General features: G+C 52.7%; 1 protein-coding gene across 4 annotated transcripts in view; it reads right to left on the bottom strand.

Annotated features, from left to right (window-relative positions):
- SPSB1 (splA/ryanodine receptor domain and SOCS box containing 1) overlaps positions 1-6,399 on the bottom strand; it is a 43,796-nt gene extending 37,397 nt beyond the window's left edge. For 2 of the 4 annotated variants that reach the window (XR_013926517.1, XM_080377950.1), the window contains exon 1: positions 663-6,397. The gene's annotated coding sequence lies outside the window, so the exon portion shown is untranslated. Of the gene's footprint in view, positions 1-662 lie in introns of all 4 variants that reach the window. The other 2 variants (XR_013926516.1, XM_080377945.1) reach the window with 2 other exon arrangements.
- Positions 6,400-8,267: the final 1,868 nt, after the last annotated feature.

Consider the following 8,267-nt stretch of genomic DNA (forward strand, 5'->3'; position numbering starts at 1 on the left):
AGCCACACCGACCACCCACTTCTCAGCCAGGGAATACGGAGCAAACGGCATGCCGCAGCACATGGCTACAGCCAGATCAACCTCTCAGCTCCGGGTACCTCAGCTATAGGATTGTACAAGCTCCCGTTGTATTAGCACAGGTTTATGAAGCAGAAAAACAGACAAATTAATTAGGCCTTGTCAGGTGTGCTCCAGAGACCACCGCGGCAGCCACCGACACTGAACAAACAACCCGACCGCCCTAACGCGTCCGAGCCCTCCGAGCCGACACGACCGGTGTTTGCCTTCCGGAGCCACACGCAGCCGCGTCAGCCGGCCCCCGCCGCCCCCCCGCGACAGCCCCCGCCGCCCCCGGAGCCCCGCCAACCCGCCCGGAGCGGGGCGGGGGGCGCCCCACTGGCCCCGGCACTCCGGGCCCGGCCGCCGCGCCCCGCCGACACGGCGCGCCCCCGGGACCCGGCCCCCGGCGGAGGCGAGGCGGCACCGGGCCCCCGGGCCGGGCAAGCGCCCGCCATCCGCTCAGAGCCCGGCCGCGCCCCGCCCGGCGGCCGCCGGCTGCGCAGCGGGAGCGCGGCGGGGAGCCGCTCCGCGGGGTCGGGCGGAGGCCGCGGCCGCGCACCGCCCTGGGCGGTAGAGCCCGCCCGCCCCCCGCCGGCTCCTACCGTTCCCGGGCTGCCGGCCGGACCATGGTAGCAGCCGGGCCCCGCCGGAGGCTGCTCGCAGGGCCGCAGCGGAGCGCGGAGAGGGCAGCGCCCGCCTCTCCCCCGCCGCGGCGGGGAGGCTAGAACCGCGGCACCCCAGCTCCTCCCGGCGCCAGGCGCGGCAAGCGGGGCCCGGCCCGTCACATGGCCCAAATAGCGCCCGGCGGCGGCCCCGCTCCGCCCCCGGCCTGGCCCGGGGCGCGGCCCGCTCCGCCCGGGCCCGCCGCCGCCCCGCCCCGCCCCGCCGCCGCCGCCGCCGCCGCCATCGGGAAGGGGCGGGCGGCGGGGCGGGCCGGGGGCGCGGCCGGCGGCGGGAAGCGCCCGGCGGGAGAGGGGCGGCCTGTTAGCGCCCGGCCCGCTGCGGGAGCGGCGGCCGGTGGGAGCGGGTGCCGCCTGCGGGCTGCCGCTGCGCTGCCGGCGGCCCGGCCCCTCCGTGACGAGCGGCGCCCCCGCTGCCCCGCCGCCGTGCCGCAGCCTTGCTCGGCGAGCGCTCCGGGGAACGCGTGCTTGCTTTTTAAAAGTGACTCGCTTACCAAAATAAATCAGGGAAATGCGATTCGGTTCATTGCAGTCGTTTTTCAGAAAGCAGCTTTTTGGACAAATTTGACCCAGTAGCATCTCTTTCAGATGATTCATTTTTCAGTATTTCCCGACAAAAAGAGTCTGTTCGTAGCAATACCGCTTGGAGCTGTAAACCAGCAGACTGTCAAAAATTAAGCAAGCCATATTGCATGGGATACCTCCGAGGACCACCTAAGAGCTGCAGAAAGTGGTATGAATGATTCAGGAGGCGGCAGCCTGCCGTCTGACTCAGTATGGAACAAATGCCCTGCGTGCTGCTGAAATTACTGGTTTTGGGGATTGGACATCATCATTGGGCCTTGACCAGTTCTCCTCACTAATGGTCCTGGGGCACGTGTGAAAGAGCAAGCCGGGTCGGTTTGTTTGTCCTCATTTTCACGTCGCTACTTCCAGAGGACCTCGCTTCCATCTTAGCTGAACTTCATTTCCAGCACAGGGCCTTCAAGGCTTTTTGCACAAACGTAAACGTGCAAGTGCATTCTCGTACCTACCTTTTGGTTAGACAGGATACTCACCCATTTTTCTCCAGGCTGTGCCCCTCTTAGGGAGCAGGGAAGTGAGTAGAGAGGAAGGTGATTCCCGGGTGCATACATGCGCTGGATCTCTGGGGAGGCTGCTGGAAGGAGGGATGCTCTGCTGGGTGCCGAACAGGCTTTTTGTCATGTTTCACAGGCCATGTGTCATGTACAACTTGGTTACATCGGTGCTTACGTGGAAAAAAAATCCTGCAGCCGCACACGGGATGAAATGAAATTGCATGATCCCCGGGGGACCAAAGTAACCCCTGCTAGGTTATTTCTTTTTTCAGTGAGGTGGTCACAGCAGGACATTCAGTGACATACAGTGGGGCAGGCTCCAGTGCTGAACTCACTGAACTGTCAGACAATGTCAGCAGAAATGAATGTAATGTGAAGGCCAAGGTGGGGTGAGTAGTCTGCTGAATACCCCCTGCCTCCTCACCCCTGTCAGCCCATGCAGTCAAGAAAACCCTGAAAGAGGACTTCAGCCAATACGGGGAAAGAAATTCTACTTAACTTTGTGGGACAGTACATGCATATGAAGTCATTCACATGTGCATTCGTATCTTTGCAGGACCGAGGCATCATTTGTTAAGCATATTTAGAAGTCCTTGGGGAATAGTTGCTCTATGCCAGCCATTGTGGTTCATTAAAGAAACACATTCACATTAGATTAAATGTATTACTCTAGCTGACCAGAAACACCAGGGAGATTGTAGACACAGCACAAATATGTTCTTTCACACCCTGCAAGATAGAAACAGGAGAAGTTTTATGTTAAATAGATAAATGTTTGGGTAGCTTTTTCAAAACTACTTTACTTTGACCTGGTCCTCCTCCCATTTAAGTCATCTTTCCCCACTAAATTCAGCAGAAGTTCTTCAGCAACAGTCCCCCAACTGTGTTGTGAAAATCTTTTCCTGTGGATCACCATTCAGTTCTTGGACAGTTAGCCAGACCTTGGGGGCTCATACTCGCCCAGAGACCCTGTAAATGTTGCTCTGAGGGAGCTGAGGAAGGCTTGACACTGCAGACTGGCTCCGCGGTTTTCTGCCAGCACACCTGCAGCTTGTTGTGTAAACTCAGCTTTGCTTGTGGAGATTTCTCCCAGTTAATCACTGTTCAGAAAGTCCACTCACATCTCTTCGGCCAATGCCAAAGATGTTAAAGGAATGGCCAGGCATATTCCAGCCTGGAGAGTGAGACAAACTGAACTGCTGTCTAGGGAGACTCCAAAACCACTGAGAATCAGAGCTCTGTGGACCAGATTCTCCTCTACAGTAGATCAATCTACTACACTCACCAAAGTACACCTACTTTAAATGCTTTGTTTCACTACTGCCAAGGTGGGAGACTCCTGTAATGTGAGAACCTGACTGGTGGGAGTGGGGCAAATGCTAACATGCATTCATAATCTGGAAAGGTGGAAGGCAGGTAGCGGTTAATTAGTTGGCTGACAGTAGCTCCTGATGCCTAGAGATGTGGATGGGGAATTTTCCACTTATCCTGAGACCTTTTCCTGCCCATCTGCTGTGACCCAGGGGAGTAACAGACCAATGGCCAGGGCCAGGGTCCTGAGGAAAGCCTGAGATCTTGCTTGTAGAGACTCAAAAGCAGGTTCTCCTTGGCCTGCCTAGCCACAGCTCACCAGGCTCAGGATAGTATGAGCAACTTCTGCAGCAGCAGAGACATGTCATCAAATGAAAGCCATGAATGATGTCTGAGAACTGTACAGGAAACTCAGCAGGCTTTAGTCTGTCTGCCTGTGAACTCCACTGCTCTGCTAACTCCACCAGTCGTGTTACCTGCCTCCCAGCACTGGTCAGCACTATGACCCATTACATCTCCAAGCAGCACTCTCCAGATGTGAGCTTCTTTGTCTGAGGGTTACTCACAATCTTGCATTTTCTTGTGCACTATTTCCAGGTGTGCAAGGGTTTCATGCTCTAACAGAGATCCCCGTTCTTTACAGTGAGAGGGAGAGATGGGGTGGAGGAGGTATAAGAGCAGCAGGGAAGTTGGAGGAAACCAGACATGACAAGTGCTGAAGCAGAACTTCTCAGCTTTGTGGTGGCTTCTCGCCAGGTGAGATCACAGCTCCCACAGAATCTTCTCTCCTTTTATTTCCTTAATACTGGACTTTCTTGCTTCCTTAAGAAGCAGGAATTGCTGGTCTTCAATCACTTGCTTTGAATACTGTCCATGTCTCAAACTTAACAGTGTAAACAGTGGCAGAGGGGGGTGGCTGACAAATGCCAGTGTTTATGGCCTGCAGTGGAATCCCTCTAAGCCTGTTTGGAAAACTAACTGGGGATGGAGCCTGGATTAGGAGAGACTTTTCCAGCTCTCATCCTTGTGAATGTATGCTAAGGTTATTAAAAGGGAGGTGGGAGGGGGAATCATTTGGCATGCCTCCTTTTTCGTGGTCAGCATTCAGTATTGTAGATTGGCTCTGGGGTCTGGAAGTGGATGAGCACCCGCCTCCTGAAAAATGAGTCTCTTCTGAATGTCTGAAGCTAAGCATCTAAATCCTCCTTAAGAGCACAGACTCTCAGGCTGGTACGGACTTTGTAGATGTGCGTTATGCCTAACTGATACTAACCTTGCAGCACGGAGGCTGATAGACTGTAGCAAAGAAGGGGATCCTATCGCTTTGCATTTGTGGGTGGGTGAAAAAGGCAGCCAGAAAAACATGCAGCGTTTTATGCCCTGGGGAGAGGGTGAGATAGAGTAAACACTCTGCCCGGAAACATGTACGTGCTGCATGCAGGCTCTGCCTGTGGGAATTAAGGGAGACAATGCAACAGATAGTGAACAATGAGTGTCTGTAATGTACAGCAACAAAGCCAAAGTAACCCAGTGTGCCGCAGAACAGAGGAAGAAAGAGACTGTTAGAACAGCAGCCTCATGAGGCAGAAATCCTGCCAAGCCTGCTTGGAGGACAACTGACAAGCCCTCCTCAGCTGGAAGATGGATCAATGTGGTGGAAAAGGGGGTAAAAGAGAGTGGGATGGAGGAGGAAAAAACAACCATTCCCCAGGGGCCCTTTGCAGGAAAAAAACATAGTCATCTTCCTCTTAGTTAGTCTTTTCTTGTGAATTCAAATGTCAGCACAGTCAACACTACGCTTTACGCACTGCAACACAAGTAAAGGAAGATGTTGAATGAAACAAAACCCTTTATCCAAAACAAAGTGGAATCCAGGTGTTTTGCTTTACATTCACTTGGAAAGCAGGGGCTTACTGTGATGTCTCCTGTTACTGCTCCTTTCTTTGCCTTTCTGCTTCAGCATAGGGTGCTAGATGTGAAGTGGCTTACCTTAAAGAATGGGATATATGTAACTCTGGAGCACTTGGATGCAGAAGATGCTCTACAAACTTCCTATTCTATCTGGAGCAATGCAAAGGGAGCTGGTTGCCCAGTTACCTCTGAGCTACATGTACTACAGACCCGACTACCTCTTAATGAGAGCACATGCCAGGAGCACCCCCCTATAATCACAGTAATTTTGCTGGCTGACATGACTGTCTACAGTAAAAAGGACACATCGTACCAGTACTACTTCTTACCACACCGTATGTTGCAAGCCTGTATGTAGCAGGCTATGCACATTGTTGCAGTCTGTGCGAGAAGCCACTGAGAGTGGGAAAGAAGAAAAATTAGTTCCTTGCCTTTTTGATGGAGAGTTATGAAAGGAAAATGATAGCAACCAGGATAATACAGGAATAGCAGCTGTGGAGTAGCTTATGGGAGAGCAGGCTGACCGGAGGAATCACGGTGCCACAAGATGAGTGCTCATCTCCGCGCTGTGTGTGGCTCAAGGAGCAGCAGCAGCAAAAGCGTGGGCGTCAGAGGCCCAGCTGCATTGACCTGTGCCTCTACAAAAAGCTCCCTTGGCGTGTCCAGAGAAGGGCAGCGAGGCTGGGGAAGGGTTTGGGGCATTGGTCTGATAAGGAGCAGCTGAGGGAGCTGGGGTTGTTCAGCCTGGAGAGGAGGGGGCTCAGGGGGGACCTTACCGCTCTCGATTCTGTCATTCTATGACAGGGCTGGTAAAAGTGGTTCCCACCAGCTCCCACAGCACGAGGAAGCAGCACCCTCTGCTGCTGGCATGCCTGCCGCCACAGCACCTTTACAGGCACCGAAGTACTTCCAGAGAGCTCAGGAAAAGCATCTACAGCAACGTCCCTCTGCAAGTCAAAACACTGCAGCACATGGGTGGTTTGTTTATCAGACAATTTGATCGTGTCAAAGTGCTGCTGTTGGGAAAGGAGATGCCAGGCAGCATCTGCTTGCAGCAGATAATAGCAATAAGAACAGGCCCGGCTTTGTGCTGAAAAGATTTTGACTGCTGCTGTTCCTGACAGGTACTTTGGCTGATATTGTTTGATGAACATGATACACAGAACAGGGACGCTGTAGGATAAAACTCCCCATTCCTCCAGCAGCCTTCCTCTGGCCTCTTCCAAACATTTCATACGCCTATGAGGCAGCTGATTTACTATTGCTGCATAGCAAGAGGAAAGGGGAACTCGGGGGAGCAACATGACTCACCCACAGTGAGTCAGTGGCAGAGTCCTGCCCCTTCAGCTCTCTGGTGCTACCCTCGGACCAGCAATTCCCGTGGTGCTGGGATCACGGGGAAGGAGTCCCGACTCCTCCCCCCCCCAAGCAATCCTACTCAGCGTGCCTACTGTGGGGCATGCAGCACGATGCTGTACCACTTCCAAACCAGCTCCCTGGAAAGCTGCGGGATGATGCAGGATCCAGGTAGTCAGATGAATCCTAGTTTTGTCCCTCCCTTTTGCTGAGGACTTTTTTGCTTTTCCCAAATTAAGCTGTTTAAGATCAGTCAGGTCTATCCTACAAGTGCGTTCCCAAACGGGATATGCACAGTTCAGGCATTGAGTACTTGGTCTCTTCCTCCAGTTTCCTCCCTCTCCTTGAATGCAAGCTGCCCTTTTCCCTAGCAGCTGACCCCAGGTTTCCCTTCTTCATGTGGGGAAATAAGCTCAGCTTGGTACCAGCTGCAGCTCCAGTCCCCCCCAGCTCAGCCAGAGATAAGTATTTGAGCTCCTGTTCTGCACCCTGCTCCCACCTCACCATGTCCCTCTCTTCCTCTCTGCAAGCAGGAGAAGTGAGCGTCCCCACATCTTCCCACAGAGTACTATACCAGTCCATACAATATGCCCATGTGAGAAAAGAAAACCATAAAAAAAATGGCTACATCCCATTAAAAAGTCTTGGAACTACAGAAAAGAACCTGCTTAACAGTTTGTGTCTGTGTGCAGGTCTCATTTTGGCAACAGCAACACTGCTCCGAGCCAAACATCATTCACACAAGACCCAGATTGTTTTGTGTATAAGGAGATGCCTACAAAAAGGGAGCCCTGTTTAAGGAAAAAATGAGGCGATGTCTGGTCAGAGCGCCACCAGGACATAGTTTCTGCGGGAAATTCCTCTCTGTAGAGCAATCTGTCAAAGGAGAGCCAACATGTCCCGCCGCAGGGAGCAGCCTGAGGGCACAGGCCTGGCACAGTCTGCAGTGGTGCTTGCAGGAGGACCTGGTGCTGCATTGCTACAGGACATCATGCCAGCTCTCTGCAGGGGGAGCAGCTGGAATGAACTGGATCAATTCACATTACCGACAGACATTGCACAAGGCAGCTTGTTTCAGGATTGCACGTACTGTTTTTCACTCTCCCCTCAATATCCTTTCTTGCCCCTTTTTAGGCAACGGCCACATTTTCAGTCATCTGCTTGGGGAAAGAAAGGCAATAAACCAATCCCTACTAAGGCAGGCAATGAATCTAGAGGCACAAATCCTACTAAGGATTTCCCTGAGCTGTGGCCAAGGAACTCAAGCACAGCACCAAAAAATTTATTTTGAAAAGCATTAAGACACTGAAAATTTTGCTGCCTTTACCACCACTGCCTCTGCTCCCCATGTTTGGGGAGGACTGACTAATCCTGTAACTGCTTGGAGTATCTCACTTCAGTGATGTGCAATGGTCTCTAAACTAGAATCAAAACACTCCTGACCTGGATGGAAGTACTGTCCCAGCCCCATGTCCTGACTGTTAAATCTCACTTGCGCAGCCATCTTCAAACACATGGGTCACTTTGATAATTCAGCATTACCAACAGCATCACAAAGTGTCTGTCATAGCGACATACCTGGGCATCCAAGGGAGCACTGGAGAGGATTTGGACACTGAAGAAAAAAAGATCCACATCACTTGGTACTATAGAAATGCTCTGCTACATCAGCAGCCCAGGAATCCGCTGAAAACCCACAAGAGCCTGCAAATAACAGTGCCTTTTCAGCTGCGTTCAGGGGAACTAGCATTTGTGAATCAGCAGGATTACAGCAAGAAAACATCTGATTTAAATCTATCTTCCTCCTGCCAGGAAAGTGAAGCCTTCCCCTGGGGCAACAGGATGAAATGGCTGTGCTCCTCCTCCCCTT

Source organism: Falco punctatus (genome assembly GCF_963210335.1).
Source record: "Falco punctatus genome assembly, chromosome: 3".
NCBI classification, from domain to species: Eukaryota; Metazoa; Chordata; class Aves; order Falconiformes; family Falconidae; genus Falco; species Falco punctatus.